Raw genomic sequence first — 10479 nt, 5'->3', positions numbered from 1 at the left:
GCTCTACTAGACCAGGCCCAACACAGCAGCATATTTACTAGACCCGACCCATCACAACACAGCTCTACTAGACCCGTCCCATCACAACACAGCTCTACTAGACCCGGCCCATCACAACACAGCTCTACTAGACCCGGCCCATCACAACACAGCTCTACTAGACCCGGCCCATCACAACACAGCTCTACTAGACCCGGCCCATCACAACACAGCTCTACTAGACCCGGCCCATCACAACACAGCTCTACTAGACCCGGCCCATCACAACACAGCTCTACTAGACCCGGCCCATCACAACACAGCTCTACTAGACCCGGCCCATCACAACACAGCTCTACTAGACCCGGCCCATCACAACACAGCTCTACTAGACCCGGCCCATCACAACACAGCTCTACTAGACCCGGCCCATCACAACACAGCTCTACTAGACCCGGCCCATCACAACACAGCTCTACTAGACCCGGCCCATCACAACACAGCTCTACTAGACCCGGCCCATCACAACACAGCTCTACTAGACCCGGCCCATCACAACACAGCTCTACTAGACCTGGCCCATCACAACACAGCTCTACTAGACCCGGCCCATCACAACACAGCTCTACCAGACCAGACCCATCACAAAACAGCTCTGACCACTACTCCAGGGTCGGTCAGAACACTGCCCTTCAGGGAAGTAGACCACATGATGCAGTCCACACCATGTATCAGTCAGATCGTCAGCCTACATATGCTGAGGTAACCTCTGGCAGAAGACCCCTAGAACAATCAGAGATAGGAGAGGTGCGCCAACTACTGCAACTAATATGCAGACTACTGAGCTAGACAGTCCCTTTAATTCACACACGGGCACGCACGCACACACACACACAAACACACAGGGTTGCAGATTGCATTGTACTTATTTTATGTGCAATCTTATTCCATTCTTATTAATTTGTTTACAAACATTCCTAAATGTATTGACACCGGTATTATAATAATTATTTTATGTAATGGTGTGTGTGTGTGTGTGTATATATATATGTGTATGTGTGTATATATGTATGTATATATGTGTATGTATATTGTATGTATGTGTGCGTATGTATGTATGTATGTATGTATGTATGTATGTATGTATGTATGTATATATGTATGTATATATGTATATATATATATAAGTATTTCTTTTTTCTTTTTTCGATGTACTTCACTCAAACCATTGAATATCACTTATTATAAATGAGATCATTAACTATCAGCTCTTGGAATATCCAGGGCCTATACTCTTCACATTTTGGTTATAAAACAACAAATCCAGAATTGATTAAAAACATCAAGGGACAGGACATCATAATCCTACTGGAAACATGGTGTCGTGGAGACATAGATACTCAATGTCCCTCAGGCTATAGAGAAAGTGTACTACCATCAATCAAACATAAAAATGTTAAACGGGGCCGAGACTCAGGTGGAATCATCATTTGGCATAAGCAGGACTTAGCACTGAATGAAATGAAAAAAGGTACCACTCACATTTGGCTAAAACTTAACAAAGGTACAATCTATTGTGACAATGATGTATATATATGTGCAGCTTATGCTCCTCCTTCAGATTCATCATATTATGATGATCAGTTTTGACAATCTCCAGACAGAAATCATTACATTTCAAGTGCAAGGTAAAGTGCTTCTTTGTGGAGATTTCAATGCAAGAACAGGTTCTGAGCCTGACTACACTGATGCGGGAGGTAACCACCACATATTTGGACACCCCTCCTTGTACAGTAGCCGTATTATAAATAATAGAAACAGTCCTGACCAAATACTGAACAAAAATGGAAAAGAGTTAGTACATCTCTGTCGAGCCTTAGGCCTGTACATGCTTAATGGTAGAATCAGAGGGGACTCTTTAGGTAAGTTTACTTACTGCTCAGCTCTTGGGACAAGTGTAGTCGATTATGCCATCACTGACATTGACCCCTCCTCCATTAGTGCATTCACTGTCAGACCACAGACACCATTGTCAGATCACAGTCAGATCAACGTGTTTCTGAAGAAATTAACCGGCAATATTCATTCAAAAAAACAGCCCAATAAACTCTACAACATAAACCAATCGTACAGATGGGCTCCAAACAGTGCAGAGAGATTCATTGAAACATTGAACTCAAATGAAATGATGAACTCTATACAGTTTTTCAATAACTCACAGTACCAAAACAATAAAGATGGTGTCAATTCAGCTACCCAAAACATCAACTGCATATTCCAAAAAGCAGCATCAAAAGCAAATTTGAGAAAACCAAAGCAATGCAACATCAGAAGCAAAAATCTAAATGTTTCTGACAAATGGTTTGATAATGAATGTAAAACAATTAGAAAACACCTAAGACAAATGTCAAACAAAAAACATAAGGAGCCAAACAACCCAGAGCTACGATATGAATACTTTGAAACAGGATAAACAAACACTGAAATGCAAGAAATTTAATTATACCAACAAGACACTTGATGAAATTGAAAACGCAATTGACCAAAATCAGTTCTGGGACATGTGGAACAATTTAAGCACAACAAAGCCACAAGAATTAGCCATACAAGATGTAGGAATTTGGAAAACTTATTTTGATAATCTATACAAAAACATCCCACAAAAAGACCAATTAGAAATTAAAGAAAAATTGAACCTCCTTGAATCAGTCATTAAAAACAACCAAAATCCATTAGATTACCCAATAACACAACAAGAACTAAATGAAAAGCTAAAATATATTAAATCAAAGAAGGCTTGTGATGTAGACAACATCAGAAATGAAATGCTGAAACACAGCACACCTGAGTTGCAAAATGCTGTGCTTAAATTGTTCAACATGGTGTTAACTTCTGGCTGCTTCCCTGATGTCTGGAACCAGGGGCTCATCTCCCCCATCCACAAAAGTGGAGACAAATCAGACCCCAATAATTACAGGGGAATTTGCGTAAACAGTAACTTGGGAAAGATTTTCTGTAGCATTTTGAATTCAAGAATTCAAACCTTTCTTCAAGAAAAAAATGTAATAAGTAAATGTCAAATTGGCTTTCTTCCTAACCATCGCACTACTGACCATATATACACCTTACACACACTAATTAATAAACACGTCCACCAAAAAAAAGAGGGCAAAATCTTTGCTTGCTTTATTGACTTTAAAAAAGCATTTGATTCGATTTGGCACGAAGGGCTATTCTACAAAATTCTACAAAGTGGGCTTGGTGGTAAGGTGTATGACTTAATAAAATGCATGTACACAGAAAACAAGTGTGCAATAAAAATCAAAAACCAAAGAACAGAATTTTTTTCACAATGTCGAGGTGTGTGACAAGGCTGCAATTTGAGTCCAAATCTTTTCAACATTTATATCAATGAATTAGCAGACATGTTGGACCAATCTCCAGCCCCAGGACTCACACTATTTGACACAGAGGTGAAATACCTGCTATATGCTGATGACTTGGTACTTCTATCACCAACCAAAGAAGGTCTTCAACAAAACATTAATATTCTGGAGCAATATTGCCATAATTGGGCCCTGGCAGTAAATTTCCCAAAAACTAAAATCATGATTTTCCAAAAAAAAAAAACAGATGCCAGAAACACAAATGTAAATTCACCCTGAACAACACCTTAATTGAACACACAAAAAATTACACCTACCTTGGTCTGACCATATCTGCATCGGGAAACTTTAATATGGCAGTGAATGCACTCAAAGAAAAAGCCCGCAGAGCAATGTATGCAATAAAAATGAAATTATTCAAAATCAACATCCCAATTCAAATTTGGACTAAAATATTTGACAGTGTAATCCTAACAATAGCACTTTATGGAAGTGAGGTTTGGGGGCCACTCAATAAACTGGATTTTAAAATGTGGGACATTACATCCAATTGAAGCCCTACATGCAGAATTCTGTCGGAAAATCCTACAAGTCCAGAGAAATACACCAACTAATGCATGTAGGGCAGAATTGGGCCATTTCCAGTAATAATGAAAATACAGAAAAGATCATTAAAATTTTGGCTACATCTAAATTCAAGTCCAAATTCGAGTCTGCAATTTAAAGCACTTCAAACCCAAGAGCTGAGCCCAGAAACGAGCCCTCTCAGTCAGCTGGTGTTGGACCTCACCAACCAAGCTGACACCAGCACTGCTTCAAAAGAAAGAATTCCAATAAGCAAAATCATGAACCAAACAAAGGAATCATATTTACAATACTGGAAAAACGAAACAAAATCCCAAAGCCGACTAAATTGCTATCTGACCCTAAACAGAGATTATGAATTGGCTGATTATCTCTACTCTGTCAGAGATACGAAGCAGAGGCAGATCCTTACCAAGTACAGGCTGAGTGACCACCGATTGGCAATAGAAACCGGCAGACATAAAAAGACATGGCTACCCAAAGAGGAGCGTGTATGTGGTCAATGCATGACAGGGGAGGTAGAGACAGAGATGCACTTTCTCCTTTACTGTGATAAATATTCCTCACAAAGAGATTCATTATTCACAGAAATGACTACATGTATTCCACATTTTTACAAATTGAACCCAGAGGAAAAACTAAGAATACTCATGGGCGAAGGAGCAATGGCTCCTCTTGCAGCCAAATATGTATTTTCCTGCCATAGCCTGAGGGACACTGAATAATAACATCTGCATAGTAAACAGTAACTTAATTATTATTACTATTATTGTTATTACTTTAATTATTAATGTTTATCATTCCAGATATGGGTGGTAATGGTAGTGATAACAGTTTAGTGATGGTAGTAGTAGTCGTAGTAATGATGATTTTAGTTGTAGTACTGATATAAAGAAGAAGATGACCGTTATTTAGTTATAAGTTAGTCATAGTTTCATTTTCCATAATTTGATTTTATATTTATTGCATTTCTACTATTGACTGTTACCATTTTATTGTTATTATTAGTATATTTAATGTTGTATTATTATTTACTACCATTTTATATTATTATTTGCTATCATTTATATTTTTGTTACAATGTATATTGTATACATTGTTGCTTTGGCAATATTGACACAATGTTTTTCATGCCAATAAAGCAGCTTGAATTTGAATTTGAATTTGAGAGAGAGAGAGACATATCGAGAGAGAGAGAGAGAGAGAGCGACATCAAAAGAGAGCCACATCGAGAGAGAGAACACATTGAGAGAGAGAGAGAGATAATTACTTGACACATTGGAAAGAATTAACAAAAAAACTGAGCAAACTAAAATGCTATTTGGCCCTAAACAGAGAGTACACAGTGGCAGAATACCTGTCCACTGTGACTGACCCAAATTTAAGGAAAGCTTTGACTATGTATAGACTTAGTGAGCATAGCCTTGCTATTGAGAAAGGCCGCCGTAGACAGACCTGGCTCTCAAGAGAAGACAGGCTATATGCACACTGCCCACAAAAGGAGGTGGAAACTGAGCTGCACTTCCTAACCTCCTGTCCAACATATGACCATATTAGAGATACATATTTCCCTCAGATTACACAGATCCACAAAGAATTTGAAAAACAAATCCAATTTTGATCAACTCCCATATCTACTGGGTGAAATTCCACAGTGTGCCATCACAGCAGCAAGATTTGTGACCTGTTGCCACAAGAAAAGGGCAACCAGTGAAGAACAAACACCATTGTAAATACAACCCATATTTATGCTTATTTATTTTCCCTTGTGTACTTTAACTATTTGTGCATTGTTACAACATTGTGTGTGTGTGTATATATATATATATATATATATAATATGACATTTGTAATGTCTTTATTGTTTTGAAACTTCTGTATGTGTAATGTTTACTGATAATTCGTACTGTTTATTTCACTTTTGTATATTATCTACCTCACTTGCTTTGGCAATGTTAACACGTTTCCCATGCCAATAAAGCCCCTTGAATTGAATTGAGAGAACACATCGAGATGGAGATAGAGACATCGAGATGGAGATAGAGACATCGAGATGGAGATAGAGACATCGAGATGGAGATAGAGACATCGAGATGGAGATAGAGACATCGAGATGGAGATAGAGACATCGAGATGGAGATAGAGACATCGAGATGGAGATAGAGACATCGAGATGGAGATAGAGACATCGAGATGGAGATAGAGACATCGAGATGGAGATAGAGACATCGAGATGAATAGGCAAACATTGCGTGAAAGAGAAATGAAACCAGCAATCAAATTTAGTGGACAGAGTGCTCCTTTATGTCAACAGAGAGAGAAAGGCAACACACACACACACCTGTTACAATGGAATAGTGTTCTCTCACTTGGCTTCTCTCTTTCCGGCTCCACTCGTTTACAGAGTGCTCTGTCTCAGCCTGTCCGTCTCTCCTCACAGAGACATTGAGTCCCAAAACCGCAGATTTGGAGTGAAGTGGAGTGAAAGATGACAACACTAATCTTACCAGTACGTGTTGAGGGCCCCAAAGAGAAAACCCTGAGCTTCTCCTCACCCCAAACACAACGTAGGCTAGGATATTTAATTGGGTTTAATTGGAATTAGGCAGTGTTTTAGAATGGTTCACTTTCACTATCTGACTCAGTTAATGCTGTCAGATGAGCATGGCCATGGCATGCAGGCTTGAACAGTGTCACTATTTTGACATCATTGAACTGTTAGTACTCTGTGGACTGTTTAGCAATGCTGTGGCATGAATAATCTTAGTGGGTTTCATTCACTTCTCTTTTTGACCTGCACTGTTGGAGCTCGGAGCTTAAGAATTTCACTGTGCCCTGCAATTACATCTGCGAGCCTGTGTATGTGACTAACAAACTCATCTAATATGTAGGTACAGCATATGCCTATATGATTTAACTGTCTTCTCTGACAGAATTGTTCCAGTGCTGCTGAATGACCCTAGCAGTGTGGCCGAGCAGACTAATAAGGAGTGGAAGACAACAGGTTGTACAGTACTAATAGGAGACTAGGTTGCATAACACAGAGAGATAACCATTCCTGAAGTCAGTTTAGAGATTACTGGAGCAACGTTCCAAAGTTCATACAAGGCATCTACCATGACCGAATGTAGATAAGGGACAAGCTTAGCCCAAATCTCTCACAATTCAACAGGGTTCAGGCCAATTCTATGTAAATTGAGGAAGTGATCTGAAAAATACTGAGAAATACTCCAAAAAAAAGTGATCTTTCTTGAAACAGACATATTCTGTGCTCAATTTATATGGCAATGACCTCAACCCTACACATCATAATGTGGAGCACTGCATTAGCAAAGCTCCTTATCAATAGTTGAACTTGACGGTACAATAACATAGCTACATGCTACAGGACAGGAGACGTCTGGGTGTTGTATGTAGCTATGTTATTTTACCGTCAAGTTCAATTGTTCATAAGGACCTTAGCTAATGCCATTTAAATATTCAGGACAGCTTACAGTGGAATAAGTATCAGAATAAGTTTCACTCTGACACTAGACATACAATGTGCATTCAATGGCAGATACATTATTTGCAATGAAATCCCAACATGCATCCCAACATGCAACTAGTTAGCTGAAGCCAGAGAAACTTACCTAGTTGGCTGAGTCTAATACAAGCTAGCTAACAAACTGTTGAACTAAAGTTCGTTAGCAAGCCGAAGTTATTACGCCCATATTTGTGCGAACGCCAGAAAAAAAATAGGGCGGTGTAACGTTGTCGACTGTAAAGATCATGGCAATGTCAGAGACACTGTGGCCACTACGCTCGTCCCCACTTGCTATCAGACAGTCACACACCCTCCTGAGCCAGAGACCCCCACCCAGTTATCATGCTAACCAGTTATCATCTCTCACAACAGTCTACACAGCAATTCAACACTAATGCAAACATTACAACAGGAAATACTTGACACTACTACTGTCAAAGAACATGGGAAGTGTAACGAACTTGGTTGGCAAACATAGAAGGCCATCCAAACCAGATAAAAGGGGTCACTAACTAATTCGTTAGCTAGCTATAGGCTGGCTAACGTTAGCTATCTGGTACCACCCTCCCAACTATCAACTGAAAACGTTAGCTTTTACTTACCGTTAACTCCCCTTCTCCTTGGCTTTCTCAGTAGCGATCAATTTGAACGTTTTACAATTGTGGTGGGGGTTAAGGGGGAAGCGTGAAAGAGAAACCCGACTAACTAAATATAGGTATTCCTGTCACGACACTGAATGAATCATTGCTATTTACCTAGCTAGGTAGCTGAAGTAGCCAACGGCATAAACCAAATGAGATAACGTTGAACGCTGTTGCTAGCAGTTCAAGTGGCAACAGAATAGGAGTGGTATTTATGATCTGATCGAGTGATACCACCATCCTTAACATAAAACCGATGGTTATGGAACGTTTACTGCGTCAATATTACTTATAATATTTAATAACTGTTGACAATATACCATAATTAACATCCAAATTAAGTCTATACTGACCCTGTTGTAGCTCGAATGGTACAAGGAGATGGCGGAACTTCCGGTTCCGTTCCCGACTACAGGAAAGACCGCACCCCTTTGCACCTCCCATCATTTAATATTTATGAACTGGGCGAGGCTACACATTCATTATCATAACTGATAACTGGCCATTATTTGGAGTCCCATAGGGCAGCTGACAATTGGCCCAGCAATTGGCCCAGCGTTGAAACTATTTTATGCATAATGACATTATGCATAAAATAGTTTCAATTTGATCTAAATTCTAACCTATTTCATGGTCTGGATGGGAATGCAGCGCTATTTATCACACTTGTAAATAAGCTTTATACTGTAACATAGTGTCAAACTGACCATTGATATTGATTGTTTTGCAATCTCTCCTTGTTCGGGCGGTGTTCGGCGGTCGACATCACCGGCTTTCTAGCCATCTCCGCTCCATTTTTAATTTATCCATTTGTTTTGTCTTGTTCCCTGCACACCTGGTTTTCATTCCCCAATCACACTACATGTATTTATTCCTCTGTTCCCCCTCATGTCTTTGTGTGAGATTGTTTTGTGTTACGTGTCTATTATGATGCGCTATAGTTGGTATGCGTTTATTCCGTGTTTTATTTCAAGAGGTATGTTTAATTGTTTGTACATAATTATTGTGACTGTTTGCACGTTTTGCACTTTTGCCAATTGGCTGGAGGTTTCGACACAGTGGCGTCTGTCTGTTGGTTTCTCCTGCCTAAATAAAGTGTGCGCCTGTTCACAACTCTCCTCTCCTGCACCTGACTCCGCTCACAGTACGCACACCATTGACAGAATCTCACACCAACCATGGAGTCAGCAGGAGCAGGTACCCCGGTCAGAGGAGTCGAGGAGCGTGTCCAGGAACACTCGGCAATGCTGCATCATCTCGGTGCCATGATGAATCACGTTGTCAGGACCATGGACCACTTCACCCGCCTCCTCGAGTTTCTTTTTTGTGAAGAAGAAGGATGGAGGTTTGCGCCCGTGCATTGACTATCGAGGTCTCAATCATATCACGGTGAGGTACAGTTACCCGCTACCTCTAATCACCAGTGTGATTGAGTCAATGCACGGGGCCGCTTCTTCACTAAACTGGATATCAGGAGTGCGTACAACCTGGTGCGTATCCGGGAGGGAGACGAGTTGAAGACGGCGTTTAGTACCACCTCAGAGCATTATGAGTACCTCGTCATGCCGTACGGGTTGATGAATGCTCCATCAGTCTTCCAATCCTTTGTAGACAAGATTTTCAGGGAGCTGCATGGGCAGGGTGTGTCCTTGGCTTCACGCGCCGAGCATGTGTCCTTGGGGGCGCAAGGTACTTGGACAACTGTTGGAGCATGACCTGTACGTCAAGGCTGAGAAAAGCCTGTTCTTTCAGCAGGACGTCTCCTCGTGTATCGCATTTCCACATCAGGGGTGGAGATGGAGAGTGACCGCATTGCAGCCGTGCGTAATTGGCCGACTCCCACCATGGTAAAGGAGGTGCAGCGATTTTTAAGGTTTGCCAAATACTACCGGAGATTTATTGGGGTTTTGGCCAGGTGGCTGCTCCCATTACCTCACTGCTGAAGGGGGTCCTGTACGTCTGCAGTTGTCTGTTGAGGCAGACAGGACATTTGGGCACCTAAGAGCTCTGTTTACCTCGGCTCCCGTGCTGGCCCATCCGGATCCCTCTTTGGCGTTCATAGTAAAGTTTGACTCGTCCGAGGCTGGGATAGGAGCCATGCTCTCTCAGCACTCGGGCATGCCACCGAAGCTCCACCCCTGCGCTTTCTTCTCGAAGAAGCTCAGCTATTGGCTGTGGTTAAGGCTTTGAAGGCATGGAGACATTGGCTTGAGGGGGCTAAACACCCTTTCCTCATCTGGACTGACCACCGCAATCTGGAGTACATCCAGGCAGCTAGGAGACTGAATCCTCGTCAGGCAAGGTGGGCCATATTCTTTACCCTGTCCCGGCTGTATGACACACTGTCCCGGCTGTATGACAC

The 10479-nt window shown here is 41.1% G+C and overlaps 1 protein-coding gene across 1 annotated transcript in view; it reads right to left on the bottom strand.

Annotated features, from left to right (window-relative positions):
* Positions 1-8516, bottom strand: part of LOC112240765 (epsin-1) — a 54531-nt gene extending 46015 nt beyond the window's left edge. Inside the window, 1 exon segment of the mRNA XM_042305020.1 lies at positions 8079-8516. The gene's annotated coding sequence lies outside the window, so the exon portion shown is untranslated.
* Positions 8517-10479: the final 1963 nt, after the last annotated feature.

The sequence above is a fragment of the Oncorhynchus tshawytscha genome, linkage group LG23 (genome assembly GCF_018296145.1).
Source record: "Oncorhynchus tshawytscha isolate Ot180627B linkage group LG23, Otsh_v2.0, whole genome shotgun sequence".
Classification (NCBI taxonomy): domain Eukaryota; kingdom Metazoa; phylum Chordata; class Actinopteri; order Salmoniformes; family Salmonidae; genus Oncorhynchus; species Oncorhynchus tshawytscha.
Note: the sequence above shows the minus strand (reverse complement) of the source record. Positions and strands in the feature narration are given on the sequence as shown.